Source organism: Odocoileus virginianus, chromosome 12 (assembly GCF_023699985.2).
Source record: "Odocoileus virginianus isolate 20LAN1187 ecotype Illinois chromosome 12, Ovbor_1.2, whole genome shotgun sequence".
Taxonomy (NCBI): domain Eukaryota; kingdom Metazoa; phylum Chordata; class Mammalia; order Artiodactyla; family Cervidae; genus Odocoileus; species Odocoileus virginianus.
In genome coordinates this window covers 50,730,065-50,746,303 of record NC_069685.1, presented here as the reverse complement: position 1 = coordinate 50,746,303, position 16,239 = coordinate 50,730,065, and the positions used below count along the sequence as shown (strand labels likewise).

The 16,239-nt window shown below is 40.1% G+C and overlaps 1 protein-coding gene and 1 pseudogene across 5 annotated transcripts in view; one reads left to right on the top strand and one right to left on the bottom strand.

The window, feature by feature from the left end:
* Positions 1–16,239, top strand: part of IFT81 (intraflagellar transport 81) — a 219,202-nt gene that overhangs the window by 170,170 nt on the left and 32,793 nt on the right. The gene's annotated exons all lie outside the window — the stretch shown is intronic.
* Positions 13,503–15,235, bottom strand: LOC110130496 (alpha-aminoadipic semialdehyde dehydrogenase pseudogene; annotated as a pseudogene).

The following is a 16,239-nucleotide window of genomic DNA, read 5'->3' as shown; positions in this document are numbered from 1 at the left end:
TGGGCATCTAGGTTGCTTCCATGTCCTGACTATTATAAACAGTGCTGCGATGAACATTGGGGTGCACGTGTCTCTTTCGGATCTGGTTTCCTTGGTGTGTATGCCCAGAAGTGGGATTGCTGGGTCATATGGCAGTTCTGTTTCCAGCTTTTAAAGAAATCTCCACAATGTTTTCCATAGTGGCTGTACTAATTTGCATTCCCACCAACAGTGTAAGAGGGTTCCCTTTTCTCCACACCCTCTCCAGCATTTATTGCTTGTAGACTTTTGGATAGCAGCCATCCTGACTGGCGTATAATGGTACCTCATTGTGGTTTTGATTTGCATTTCTCTGATAATGAGTGATGTTGAGCATCTTCTTATGTGTTTGTTAGCCATCTGTATGTCTTCCTTGGAGAAATGTCTGTTTAGTTCTTTGGCCCATTTTTTGATTGGGTCATTTATTTTTCTGGAGTTGAGCTGGAGGAGTTGCTTGTATATTTTTGAGATTAATCCTTTGTCTGTTGCTTCGTTTGCTATTATTTTCTCCCAATCTGAGGGCTGTCTTTTCACCTTGCTTATAGTTTCCTTTGTTGTGCAAAACCTTCTAAGTTTCATTAGGTCCCATTTGTTTATTTTTGCTTTTGTTTCTAAAATTCTGGGGTGTGTGTCATAGAGGATCCTGCTGTGATTTATGTCGGAGAGTGTTTTGCCTATGTTCTCCTCTAGGAGTTTTATAGTTTCTGGTCTTACATTTAGATCTTTAATCCATTTTGAGTTTATTTTTGTGTATGGTGTTAGAAAGTGTTCTAGTTTCATTCTTTTACAGGTGGTTGACCAGTTTTCCCAGCACCACTTGTTAAAGAGGTTGTCTTTTTTCCATTGCATATCCTTGCCTCCTTTGTCGAAGATAAGGTGACCATAGGTTCGTGGATTTATCTCTGGGCTTTCTATTCTGCTCCATTGATCTATATTTCTGTCTTTGTGCCAGTACCATACTGTCTTGATGACTGTGGTTTTGTAGTATAGTCTGAAGTCAGGCAGGTTGATTCCTCCAGTTCCATTCTTCTTTCTAAAGGTTACTTTGGCTATTCGAGGTTTTTTGTATTTCCATACAAATTGTGAAATTATTTGTTCTAGTTCTGTGAAAAATACCGTTGGTAGTTTGATAGGGATTGCATTGAATCTATAGATTGCTTTGGGTAGTATAGCCATTTTGACAATATTGATTCTTCCAATCCATGAACACGGTATATTTCTCCATCTGTTTGTGTCCTCTTTGATTTCTTTCATCAGTGTTTTATAGTTTTCTATGTATAGGCCTTTTGTTTCTTTAGGTAGATATACTCCTAAGTATTTTATTCTTTTTGTTGCAATGGTGAATGGTATTGTTTCCTTAATTTCTCTTTCTGTTTTCTCATTGTTAGTGTATAGGAATGCAAGAGATTTCTGTGTGTTAATTTTATATCCTGCAACTTTACTGTATTCATTGATTAGCTCTAGTAATTTTCTGGTAGAGTCTTTAGGGTTTTCTATGTAGAGGATCATGTCATCTGCAAACAGAGAGAGTTTCACTTCTTCTTTTCCTATCTGGATTCCTTTGACTTCTTTTTCTGCCCTGATTGCTGTGGCCAAAACTTCCAAAACTATGTTGAATAGTAGTGGTGAGAGTGGGCACCCTTGTCTTGTTCCTGATTTCAGGGGAAATGCTTTCAGTTTTTCACCATTGAGGGTGATGCTTGCTGTGGGTTTGTCATATATAGCTTTTATTATGTTGAGGTATGTTCCTTCTATTCCTGCTTTCTGGAGAGTTTTAATCATAAATGGATGTTGAATTTTGTCAAAGGCTTTTTCTGCATCTATTGAGATAATCATATGGTTTTTATCTTTCAATTTGTTAATGTGGTGTATTACATTGATTGATTTGCGGATATTAAAGAATCCTTGCATTCCTGGGATAAAGCCCACTTGGTCATGATGTATGATTTTTTTAATATGTTGTTAGATTCTGTTTGCTAGAATTTTGTTAAGGATTTTTGCATCTATGTTCATCAGTGATATTGGCCTGTAGTTTTCTTTTTTTGTGGCATCTTTGTCTGGTTTTGGAATTAGGGTGATGGTGGCCTCATAGAATGAGTTTGGAAGTTTACCTTCTTCTGCAATTTTCTGGAAGAGTTTGAGTAAGATAGGTGTTAGCTCTTCTCTAAATTTTTGGTAGAATTCAGCTGTGAAGCCATCTGGTCCTGGGCTTTTGTTTGCTGGAAGATTTCTGATTACAGTTTCGATTTCTTTGCTTGTGATGGTTTTGTTAAGATATTCTATTTCTTCCTGGTTCAGTTTTGGAAAGTTATACTTCTCTAAGAACTTGTCCATTTCTTCCAAGTTGTCCATTTTATTGGCATAGAGCTGCTGGTAGTAGTCTCTTATGATCCTTTGTATTTCAGTGTTGTCTGTTGTGATCTCTCCATTTTCATTTCTAATTTTGTTAATTTGGTTCTTCTCCCTTTGTTTCTTAATGAGTCTTGCTAATGGTTTGTCAATTTTGTTTATTTTTTCAAAAAACCAGCTTTTAGCTTTGTTGATTTTTGCTATGATCGCTTTAGTTTCTTTTGCATTTATTTCTGCCCTAATTTTTAAGATTTCTTTCCTTCTACTAACCCTGGGGTTCTTCATTTCTTCCTCCTCTAGTTGCTTTAGGTGTAGAGTTAGGTTATTTATTTGACTTTTTTCTTGTTTCTTGAGGTAGGCCTGTAATGCTATGAATCTTCCCCTTAGCACTGCTTTTACAGTGTCCCATAGGTTTTGGGTTGTTGTGTTTTCATTTTCATTCATTTCTATGCATATTTTGATTTCTTTTTTGATTTCTTCTACGATTTGTTGGTTATTCAGAAGCGTGTTGTTTAGCCTCCATATGTTTGAATTTTTAATAATTTTTTTCCTGTAATTGAGATCTAATCTTACTGCACTGTGGTCGGAAAAGATGACTGGAATGATTTCAATCTTTTTGAATTTACCAAGACTAGATTTATGGCCCAGGATGTGATCTATTCTGGAGAAGGTTCTGTGTGCACTTCAGAAAAAGGTGAAGTTGATTGTTTTGGGGTGAAACGTCCTATAGATGTCAATTAGGTCTAGCTGGTCCATTGTGTCCGTTAAAGTTTGTGTTTCCTTGTTCATTTTCTGTTTAGTTGATCTATCCATAGTTGTGAGTGGGGTATTAAAGTCTCCTACTATTATTGTGTTACTATGTTTCCTCTTTCATACTCGTTAGCATTTGCCTTACATATTGTGGTGCTCCTATGTTGGGTGTATATATATTTATAATTGTTATATCTTCTTCTTGGATTGATCCTTTGATCATTATGTAGTGTCCATCTTTGTCTCTTTTCACAGCCTTTATTTGAAAGTCTATTTTATCTGATATGAGTATTGCGACTCCTGCTTTCTTTTGGTCTCCGTTTGCGTGGAATATTTTTTTCCAGCCCTTCACTTTTAGTCTGTATGTGTCCCTTGCTTTGAGGTGGGTCTCTTGTAGACGGCATATATAGGGGTCTTGCTTTTGTATCCATTCAGCCAGCCTTTGTCTTTTGGTTGGGGCATTCAACCCATTTACATTTAAGGTAATTATTGATAGGTATGGTCCCGTTGCCATTTATTTTGTTGTTTGGGGTTCACGTTTATACCACCTTTCTGTGTTTCCTGTCTAGAGAAGATCCTTTAGTATTTGTTGAAGAGCTGGTTTGGTGGAGCTGAATTCTCTCAGCTTTTGCTTGTCTGTAAAGCTTTTGAGTTCTCCTTCATATCTGAATGAGATCCTTGCTGGGTAGAGTAATCTAGGTTGTAGGTTATTCCCTTTCATTACTTGAAGTATGTCCTGCCATTCCCTTCTGGCCTGAAGGGTTTCTATTGATAGATCAGCTGTTATCCTTATGGGAATCCCTTTGTGTGTTATTTGTTGTTTCTCCCTTGCTGCTTTTAATATTTGTTCTTTGTGTTTGATCTTTGTTAATTTGATTAATATGTGTCTTGGGGTGTTTCGCCTTGGGTTTATCCTGTTTGGGACTCTCTGGGTTTCTTGGACTTGGGTGGCTATTTCCTTCCCCATTTTAGGGAAGTTTTCAGCTATTATCTCCTCGAGTATCTTCTCATGGCCTTTCTTTTTGTCTTCTTCTTCTGGGACTCCTATGATTCGAATGTTGGGACGTTTCACATTGTCCCAGAGGTCCCTGAGGTTGTCCTCATTTCTTTTGATTCTTTTTTCTTTTTTCCTCTCTGCTTCATTTATTTCCACCATTTTATCTTCTAACTCACTCATCCTATCTTCTGTCTGTTATTCTACTCATGGTTCCCTCCAGAGTGTTTTTGATCTCATTTATTTCATTATTAATTTTTAATTGACTATTTTTATTTCTTCTAGGTCCTTGTTAAACATTTCTTGCATCTTCTCAATCTTTGTCTCCAGGCTATTTATTTGTAACTCCATTTTGTTTTCAAGATTTTTGGATCATTTTTATTATCATTATTCTAAATTCTTTTTCAGGTAGATTCCCTATTTCCTCCTCTTTTGTTTGACTTGGTGGGCTTTTTTCATGTTCCTTTAGCTGTTGGGTATTTCTCTGCCTTTTCATCTTGTTTAGATTGCTGTGTCTGGAGTGGGCTTTCTGTATTCTTGTGGTCTGAGGTTCCTTTTTATTGTGGAGGTTTCACCCAGTGGGTGGGGTTGGACGATTGGTTTGTCAAGGTTTCCTGGTTAGGGAAGCTTGTGTCAGCGGTCTGGTGCGTGGAATTGGATTTCTTCTCTCTGGAGTGCAATGGAGTGTCCAGTAATGAGTTTTGCGATGGGTCTATGTGTTAGGTGTGACTTTGGAGAGCCTGTATGTTGACACTCAGGTCTATGTTCCTGCGTTGCTAAAGAATTTTCGTGGTATGTCTTGTACTGGAGCTTATTGGCTCTTGGGTGGTGGTTGGTTTTGGTGTAGGTATGGAAGCTTTTGGATGGTCTCTTATTCCTTAATGTTCCATGTAGTCAGGAGTTTTCTGGTTTTCTCAGGATTTGGGCTTAAGTCTCCTGCCTCTGGATTTCAGTTTTATTCTTCCAATAGTGTCAAGACTTCTCCAACTATACAGCACTGATAATAAAACTTCTAGGTTAATGGTGAAAAGATTCTCCACCGTGAGAGACAACCAGAGAGGTTCACAGAGTTACATGAAGAATAGGAGAGGGAGGAAGGAGATAGAGGTGAGCAGGAGGAGAGAAAGGGGACTCAAGAGGAGAGAGACAGATCTACGCAGTTATCTGTTCCCAAAGTGTTCTCCGTAGCCCAGACACCCACAAAGATTCACAGAGTTGGACTGGGAAGAGAAGGGGAAAGGAGGAAATAGAGGTGTTCTGAGGTAGAAAACAGAGAGTCAAAAGTGGGAGAGTAATCACCACACTCCTGAATAGAAATGGGAACTGAATATTGGATTCTTAAATGACCAAAATTTATATCACATACTACTGAAAAACAAAGATTAAAAATCTAGTGTAGAGATTAGACTCTTTGAAATACAATATTTAAAAACAAAAACACACAAAAAATTTAGAACTGTATATGAAGTTCTGTTTAAAAATAGGGTTTCTCTCTTTTTTTTTTTTTTGGCAAGGTTATAGTGAAATGAAAATGAAAATTAAGGAATAATAGAGGAGTATTAGAGGACTTTAAAAGGAAATATGAGAGAAAAACAAGAAAAAGAAAAAAAAAATTTTTTCCCCTAATTAAAAAAATCGTAAAAATATATGAAAATGAAAGTTGAGGAGTAATGGGGGAATAATAGGGAATTTTAAAAGAAAATAAAAGAGAAAAAATAAAAAATAAAAAAAAAGGAAAGAAAAAAAATTTTTTTTAATTAAAAAAATATATATACATATATATCTAGGAATTTCTCTGGAGTTGTTGTGGTCAGCGTAGGTTCAGTTCAATTTCAGATAGCTCCTCTTTCCAGCTTACACTTCTCGGTATCTGTAGGCCCCTTCCGGTGTAGTCAGTGTTACCTTCAGGGATTTTAATCTGTTGCACCGTTCCTTTCTGAAGCGGTTCCCTTTGTTTATTTGGCTTCTGTTTGCCGTCTCTTTGGTGTCTAATTTCCGCCCTGACACAGGCGGGCGGAGGTGATCTCTTATTTAGGTTCTCTAGTTCAGTTCAGTCCTGCTACGGGGAGGGCGGGGCGCTGCAGACAGACACCGCTCTGTGTGGATAGCACTCACCGTGTTCCGGTCACACTGGGTTTGCCCCGCTCACGGGTGTCAGTGCTTTCGCCGTCTACACTGCTCAGGCTCCCGGCTGCTCTATATGGAGCGGGCCCTGCGTTGAGTGCGGTTCCAGTTTTCGGGTACTCCACAAAAGCGCAGATTCAGTTGCGCCTGCGTTTTGTGCCTTCCCCGGCCTGAGCGGTTCAGGCAGCCAGAGGCTTGGGTGTAATCTCCCCGGGTGCAGCATGCCTTTTCCCTCCGCGTCGAGCGGCCCAGGCAGCCAGGGGCTTGGGCGCACTCTCCCCGGATGCGGCGTGCCTTTTCCCTCCGCGGCGAGCGGCTCAGGCAGCCAGAGGCTTGGGCGGAATCTCCCCGGGTACGGCGCGCTTTTTCCCTCCGCGGCCCCAGCACGCACCGCCAGTCGGGTCTCAGGAAGTCTTTAGCTAGAACCCGGAGGCCTGTTTGCAGTGTGGGAGGGGGTGGCTTCTCAGGGGCTGAGTTTGCCCCTTTCCCCTCCCCCCTGCCTCCTACCTCCAGCGGGGATGGGCCGGCTTTTCTCTGGAGTTTCTCAGTCCCTTTGTTTTGCGAACCGCCGGCAGTGTGTTCGGGCCAGTTAATTTTGACCCTTGATATCCCACAGTTTAAAAAAGTTCCCTCCTATTTGCTCTCAGGGTCTTCAGGCCGGTCCTTACCCTAAGCAATGCCGCCCGCTCCTCTCCGTTCCGCCCCGCTTGTTGTTGGCGGGTACGGGCATCTGGGGTACTTTTCTGCTGGGAGTTGCTTTTAGGCACGTAATCTGTGCCTCCCAGTTAGAATGCCGAAAACTTCCCCCAATCCCGCCAGTGAGAGGGTTTCCTGGTGATTGGAAACTTCCTCTATTAAGACTCCCTTCCCGGGACAGGTCTCCGTCCGTAGCTCTTTTGACTCCCTTTTTATCTTTTATATTTTGTCCTACCTCCCTTCGAAGACACTGGGCTGCTTTTCTGGGCGCCTGATGTCCTCTGCTAGCGATCAGAGGTTGTTTTGTGAAATTTGCTCAGCGTTCAAATGTTCTTTCGATGAATTTGTAGGAGAGAAAGTGGTCTCCCCATCCTATTCCTCTGCCATCTTGGCTCCTCCCCTCATGAGTTAGGTTTTTATCCTTCTCTGATTTTTATTTACTGTTTGACACCCATTTGTATCCCTAAACAGTATATTATTTATTTAGTTTCCCTAAGCAATACTACTAATGGGCACATTCTCTATTTATTCTGTAACTTGCTTTTTTGGCTCTACATTATTTCTTGACCCTATGGTTACTTATTTTGATTGTATATACTATATTGTATGAATATACAACAATTAGTTATGGCATATTTTCCAATTTTCTGCTATTGCAGTGTTTCTATCAACATTATGATGTATGTCTCCCTGTGACTATGAGCAGGGATTTTTGGAGGGTAGTGTTTCCTAACTTTTTTCACAACATGGCACTTAAAGTAAATAGTTACTGTTTAGCATACTGAAATAAAAGGACAAGGCTGCTTATAGCTGAGGATGACTGGCCTGGGACTTCTTTATAATATCTTGAGTAGCTGCTACAGAGTCTAAGTGGATTAATAGGCACACCTCTACTGTTTTTACCACATGAGTGTCCTGGAGTACACCCCATTTAGGAAGACGTGCTCTGGAGCAGTGCTTCTCAAAGTGTGGTCTGAAGACCTGTTCTGGTCCACAAACTGTTAGTTACTAATCCATAACCATGTAAATTAGGATGAAGCATTTAGGAACATCTAAATAGGAAGTCAAGAAACACCTGGAGTAACAGTCAGATTTGGCCTTGGAGTCCAGAATGAAGCAGGACAAAGGCTAATAAGAGTTTTGCCAAGAGAACACACTGGTCATAGCAAACACCCTCTTCCAACAACACAAGAGAAGACTCTACACATGGACATTTCCAGATGGCTAACACCGAGATCAGATTGATTATATACTTTGCAGCCAAGTTGGAAAAGCTCTATACAGTCAGCAAAAACAAGACCGGGAGCTGACTGTGGCTCAGATCATGAACTCCTTATTGCCAAATTCAGACTTAGATTGAAGAAAGTGGGGAAAACCACTGGACCATTCAGGTATGACCTAAATCAAACCCCTTATGATTATATAGTGAAAGCGAGAAATAGATTTAAGGGACTAGATCTGATAGAGTGCCTGATGAATGATGGACAGAAGTTCGTGACATTGTACAGGAGACAGGGATCAAGACCATCCCCAGGAAAAAGAAATGCAAAAAAGCAAAATGGCTGTCTGAGGAGGCCTTACAAATAGCTGTGAGAAGAAGAGAAGCGAAAAGCAAAGAAGAAAAGCAAAGATACACCTATTTGAATGCAGAGTTCCAAAGAATAGCAAGGAGAAATAAGAAAGCCTTCCTTAGTGATCAGTGCAAAGAAATAGAGGAAAACAGCAGAATGGGAAAAACTAGAGATCACTTCAAGAAAATTAGAGATACCAAGGGAACTTTTCATGCAAAGATGGGCTCAGTAAAGGACTGAAATGGTATGGACCTGACAGAAGCAGAAGATATTAAGAAGAGGTGGCAGGAATACACAGAAGAACTATACAAAAAAGATATTCATGACCCAGATATTCATGATGGTGTGATCACTCATCTAGAGCCAGACATCCTGGAATGTGAAGTCAAGTGGACCTTAGGAAGCATCACTATTAACAAAGCTAGTGGAGGTGATGGAATTCCAGTTGAGCTATTTCAAATCTTAAAAGATGATGCTGTGAAAGTGCTGCACTCAATATGTCAGCAAATTTGGAAAACTCAGCAGTGGCCACAGGACTGGAAAAGTTCAGTTTTCATTCCAATCCCAAAGAAAGGCAATCCAAAGAATGCTCAACTACCACACTGTTGCACTCGTCTCACACTCTAGTAAAGTAATGCTCAAATTCTCCAAGCCAGGCTTCAGCAATACATGAACTATGAACTTCCAGATGTTCAAGCTGAATTTAGAAAAGGCAGAGGAACCAGAGATCAAATTGCCAACATCTGCTGGATTGTTGAAAAAGCAAAAGAGTTCCAGAAAAACATCTATTTCTGCTTTATTGACTATGCCAAAGCCTTTGACTGTGTGGATCACAATAAACTGTGGAAAATTCTTCAACAGATGGGAATATCAGACCACCTGACCTGTCTCTTGAGAAACCTGTGTTCAGGTCAGGAAGCAACAGTTAAAACTGGACATGGAACAACAGACTGGTTCCAAATCAGGAAAGGAGTACATCAAGGCTGTGTATTGTCACCCTGCTTATTTAACTTACGTGCAGAGTACATCATGAGAAACGCTGGGCTGGAAGAAGCACAAGCTGGAATCAAGATTGCTGGGAACCTCAGATATGCAGATGACACCACCCTTATGGCAGAAAGTGAAGAGGAACTAAAAGCCTCTTGATGAAAGTGAAAGAGGAGAGTGAAAAAGTTGGCTTAAAGTCCAACATTCAGAAAACTAGGACCATGGCATGTGTTCCATCAGTTCATGGGAAGTAGATGGGGAAACAGTGGAAACAGTGGCTGACTTTATTTTTCTGGGCTCCAAAATCACTGCAGATGGTGATTGCAGTCATGAAGTTAAAAGACGCTTACTCCTTGGAAGAAAAGTTATGACCAACCTAGACAGCATATTAAAAATCAGAGACATTACTTTGTCAACAAAGGTCTGTCTAGTCAAGGCTATAGTTTTTCCAGTAGTCATTTAAAGATGTGAGAGTTGGACTATAAAGAAATCTGAGTGCAGAATTGATGCTTTTGAACTGTGGTGTTGGAGGAGACTCTGGAGAGTCACAAGAAGATCCAATCAGTTCATCTTAAAGGAGATCAGTCCTGGGTGTTCATTGGAAGGACTGATGCTGAAGCTGAAACTCCAGTACTTTGGCCATCTGATGCGAAGAGCTGACTCATTTGAAAAGACCCTGATGCTGGGAAAGATTGAGGGCCAGAGGAGAAGGGGCCGACAGAGGATGAGATGGTTGGATGGCATCACCGACTCAATGGACATGAGTTTGGGTAAATTCCGGGAGTTGGTGATGGACAGGGAGGCCTGGCTTGCTGCAGTTCATGGGGTCACAAAGAGTCGGACATGACTGAGTGACTGAACTGAACTGAACTGATAGAGTTGATACTGTATAAGCATTTTTATTATTTTATAAAAATATCCAGTTCACAAACAGAAAGTTTGAAAAACTGATCAGTCACCATAGATAAAGTGTGAGAAATCCTGCTATTTGTGGGAGTTGGTGGGGGATGAGAGGAACATGGTCAACTTTAGTAGCTATGCCCAATTGTCTTCCAATTATTGTTCCAAATTTGTATCCCTCACTCTCAGTGGTGTATAGGTGTTCTACTTCCTCCACATCTTCAACAACACTTAGTATTGAAGGACTTTTTATTTCTGCTAGTCAGATGGGCATTATAATGGTATCTTACTATGGTTTTAATTTGCATCACTGATTATAAATGAGGTCAGACATCTTTTAATATGTTTATTGGCCACTTTGGGTTTTCTTTTCTATGAAGTGACTATTCAAGTATTTTATCCACTTTTCTATTGGGTTATTTGCCTTTCTTTCATTGATTTGTGGGTTTAATTTATGTATTTTTGAATATAAATTCTTTTTTGGATTAACATGTTACAAATATATTCTTCCCAACTTGTGATTTATATTCTTAATCTCTTAATATATTTTTTGATGAACAGAAGTTCTCAATTTTAGCAAAGTCAAGTTTACCAACATCCATTTTCAATGTGTGCGTGTTTTGTTTCAGAAATCCTTTCCTATCTCAGTAATCATAGTGATATTTTCCTATATTCTAGATTTTTAGTTCTTGTTTTCACATTTAAGTCTATATAATCCAGTTGGAATTGATTTTTATACATTATGAAGTAAGGGCTCCATTAATTGAGCATTTTTTTCTTTTCTTAAACTGAAGCATAGTCGTTAGTTTCAGTGTTAGTTTGTTGTACAACAAATGATTCAGTTACATACATATTTTCAGATTCTTTTCCATTATAGGTTATTATAAGATATATTCAATATATCCCTGTGCTATAGTAAATCCTTGTTTTTCATCTGACCCTGACTACTTTTCCCCTAGGTAGTTTGTCCAGTGAATGTCAAATAACCAATCAGCATAGAGCACATTGAGTAATCAGTAGGTTTGTTCTTTCACAAAAACATTTATAGCTTTTAGCTTTTAAAAATAGTTCCAGAGCACAGCAAGATAGAGAAGGGGAAGATTGGCCTAGATAATACAGAGGATAGCAGATGAAGAGGATTGATTTCATTTTGGGCACTTTGCCCAGGACACTTTTAATAGAACATATAGTTACTCTGAGGATTCTGAATCTGTGGTTATGTCAGGCTTACACATTTATTCTTTTAAAGGAAAAATTGCAAGTTATTAAATTCTAGGTACATTAGTCTGACTTAAATTTTTTAAACAGTTTCTGTAATCCAGCCATTGATAATTTTGCTGTGTGGGGGATAGATTCCTTAATATTAAAACTAACTCAACCATGGATAGAGAAATATTTTGAACTTCCTTCTAAATCATAATGTGTTCATCATTTCTTTCAAAGTTTTAGTCATTTAAAAAGCTGTCTAAATAATGAATTAGTGGGTTATTTTTATATGAAGAATTTTTAATCTTACTGTTTTTAAGGACTTTCTTTGTATATTCAGGAATCAATCAAGTCTTTAAGGGGAAAAAAAAAAAAAAAACCTAAATTTTAGAAATATTCTCCTTCCTATTTTGCTACCTTACAGTTTATTGGGTTTGCCAAAAAGTTTGTTTGGATTTTTCCATAACATCCTACAGAAAAACCCAAACTAACTTTTTGACCAACCCAAGAGAATTACTGACCTTAGATTTAGCCTATTTTTAGGAGGCAAAATACCACATGATAATAGAGCTTGCATTAAATAGTGGCTTTGAATGAATTTTCCTTTTTTTTTCTGTTTTCTAAAGCTTCAGTAATACATTCATTTACTTTTTTAAAAATAATTTATTTATTTTACTTTACAACATTGCATTGGTTTTGCCATACATTGACTTGAATTCACCGTGGGTATACATGTGTTCCCCATCCTGAACCCCCCTCCCTCTTCCCTCCCCATCCCATCCCTCTGGGTCATCACATTGTACCAGTCCTGAGCACCCTGTATCACGCATCAAACCTGGACTGGCGATTCGTTTCACATATGATATTTCACATGTTTCAATGCCATTCTCCCATATCATCCCGCCCTCACCCTCTCCCACAGAGTCCAAAAGACTGTGTCTCTTTTGCTGTCTCGAATACAGGGTTATTGTTACCATCTTTCTAAATTCCATATATATGTGTTAGTATACTGTATTGGTGTTTTTCTTTCTGGCTTACTACACTCTGTATAATAGGCTCCAGTTTCACCCATCTCATTAGAACTGATTCAAATGTATTCTTTTTAATGGCTGAGTAATATTCCATTGTGTATATGTACCACAGCTTTCTTATCCATTCATCTGCTGATGGGCATCTAGGTTGCTTCCATGTCCTGGCTATTATAAACAGTGCCACGATGAACATTGGGGTACACGTGTCTCTTTCAATTCTGATTTCCTCAGTGTGTATGCCCAGCAGCAGGATTGCTGGGTCATATGGCAGTTCTATTTACAGTTTTTTAAGTTATCTCCACAATGTTCTCCATAGTGGCTGTACTAGTTTGCATTCCCACCAACAGTGTAAGAGGGTTCCCTTTTCTCCACACCCTCTCCAGCATTTATTGCTTGTAGACTTTTGGATAGCAGCCATTCTGACTGGCCTGAAATGGTATACTTTTATTACTTATAAAATTATTTATTACCCCCCTAATTATCCTTATAAAGAACTGGGCATTAAAAAGGTTAAAATCATTAAAGAATTTTCACATTGTAGGTAATATGGAGGTTTACTTTTATTTTGAAGTGATGCATTAAGTATAATAGGCCAGATTCTTACTATGGACATTTTTTAAAATGTATTTATTTTTATTTTTTTAACGTAAAAATTACTTTTTATTACTTGAGACGATGTCATGAAAAGTTTTATTTTTTTAAAAATGAGTCTCTTGATTTAGGCCTCAGAAGCATAAGGGATTAACCACCACCGGCTGTCCCCACGGCTGCAAAGAGAGCTGAGGGGCTGACTAAGTTGAGGTCTGCATCCTCAAAAGCTATAATGGCATTGTTTCCTACAAGTTCTAATAAACTTCTCCCAAACCATCACCGTCATATTCAAAATGATGCATTTATTCAAGGCAAACACTCATTTTCTTTGTCTTCTTCAGAAGAAAGAGTTACAACAATGCGTAAAAAGCTTGAAATGTCAATTTAAAGCACTTTTTTACTGAAACTTGATTCCTTGGGCCAGAGGAAGGTCCTTACTGTAGTTGATGGTACAAATAGATCTTCTGATGTACTGCTTCCAGGCGTCACTACCGGACTCCCTGCCCCCGCCAGTGTGTTTCTCCCCTCCACATGCACCTCCAATCTCAGTCCCACTCGTTGGAATGTTGACGTTTACAATGCCACAATCTGATCTTTTTGGTCCAAGCCAGCAAAAGATTCTGCCCATATCCTTGGTAAAGATGCTACTTGAAAGTCCCTGTTTGACTTCATTATTCCATGCAAAGACCTCATCTTCATTCTTGAATTTAAAGACATAAAGAATCGGGGCAAAAGTCTCTGTGTGTACGATGGATGCGTCATGGTCAAGACCTGTCACAATTGTTGGTTCTATGTAATTTCCAGGGCGATCCATAACCTTGCCACCATAGACAATGGTGCCACCTTCTTTCTTTGCTTTTTCCACTGCTCCAAGAAACTTGCTTACTGCCTGTTTGGTGTGGAGTGGCCCATAGAGAATGTTAGAGTCCCAAGGGTTCCCAACACAGATCTGTGCGTAGGCCTTTTTAAGTCTATTGACAACTTCATCATGGATGCTTTCATGTAAGAACAGGTGCCTCGCGGTGGTACACCTCTGGCCGGCTGTCCCCACTTCTGCAAAGAGAGCTGAGGGGACGACTAAGCTGAGGTCCGCATCCTCAAAAGCTATAATGGCGTTGTTTCCTACAAGTTGTAATAAACTTCTCCCAAACCGCTCCTGTACCATAAGGGCCACCTGTTTTCCCACCTGCGTGCTCCCGGTGAAGGACAACAGGTCCACTCACTCATCCTTGGCCATTGCTGTGCCGACATCTCCTCCACCGCAAGTCAAGGAACAGATTGCACCAGGCAGCTTGTTGTCCTCCAGAACTTTGGTTATTATCTTTGTAACAGCTACACTAATGAAGAGAAGTTGTAGGAGCTCCTTTCCAAAGGCAGGCGATCCCACAGATCATGGCAATGGCGTTGTTCCGGCCGTACACGGCCACAGGGAAGTTGAATACAGTGCTGATTCCACCCAGGCCTACAAGATTCCACTGTTCAATGAGAGCATGGCCAGGTCTTTCAGAAGGCAAGATGGGTCCCCCAATCATCCCAGATAAGCCAACAGCATAATCACAAACATCCATGTATTCCTGAACTTCTCCCACACCTTCCACCAAGATCTTCCCCATCTCCAAAGACACCAAGCTTCCTAGTACTTGGATCTTCTCCCACAAGGCATCACCAATCTGTCTCACTACATCTCCTAGCTTTGGAGCAGGAATATCTGCCCAGATGCTCCAGGCTTCTCTTGCTTTCTCTACAGTTTCTTCATAGTCAGCCATGCTGGCCTGTCTGACTCTTGCAATGGGCTCATTGTTAGCAGGACAATAGGTGGTGATAACTTCTCCCCGGCCTCCCCAGCTTCCATTGTACACGCCGTCGTTTTCCTCGCGGAGCCCCAGCTCCTTCAGCCAAGCATATTGGGGCTGATCGATGAGCAGAGTGGACATGAAGGCGGCAGGCCTGTTCCAAGGCCCGGAGAACTTGCTCTTCCTTGCAACGGGCACGCAGAGCAGACCGGGAACGCGCCACATACTGAGTCAGGGATGCGAAGGGCGCCTGCGGCCGAGGAACAGCTGAAGTGGGGCCCCGCCCCCGCCCCCGGCCCGGAGGAGCCCATTGGGTGGGCCCGGCCCCGCCCTCGAGCCCGCCCCCCGCCGTCGCCCTGCCTAGCCGGGAGCTGTGGCCTGAAGGTTAACCAGAACCTGGAAAACAATGAGGGTCTGGACATTTTTAAAAGAATGTACTTAAAAGGTTGGAGCAGAAAAATTATTTTATGTAGTAAAAAAAAAATCTGAAAATTCTTAGTACTGATGGTGCATAAGAGAAGGTGATTTTTTAAAATATTCTGTTCTGTTTTAGAAATACCAGAAAATTTTCACATTTGTCTCTTATATTGAACAATACTTTTAATGAGCCAGTGCCTCAGGACCTTTACACCTGCTGTTTCTACTACTTGGAATGCTCTTTCCTGCTTCTTTCTCCTTCCTTTAACAAACTCCTGCTACTTCAGTCTTGCTTAAATTATTCTTGAGAAATTTGTCATAACTCACCTCTCTAAAATTCCAACCCCCCCCCCCCCCCACCTTTTTCTACCTTGGTCCCAACCCAGGTTAAATTCCTGTTATTTATTTTCAGGGCCCCTTCACTGCTTCATAATGTTCATTGTGGTTGTGAACATCAGTTCAGTGTTTATTTTCTTCACTGTTTCTTAATAGTGTTTATTTTGTTAAGGGCAGGATGCGTATCTTGTTTAGAGTTGTATTCTCAGTGTCTGCCCAGTGCCTATGTAATAGTTAATTAATAGTACTTGATAAATAAATTCCTTTAAATATTCATTTCACATGCTTTTCCAAACTCTAGTTGGTATTGTTTAATAATGGGATCTTTCCATTAGAGTAGTTACAGTTACTAGTAGGTCAGTAGCTGAATTAAGCAACTATGAGTTCCCACTAATTTGGAGTATTTTTAGCTTTTGAACATTTGGGATGAGTTTCAGATGCTTCTTAGGGTATATGGTCACAGTACCTTTCTTAAA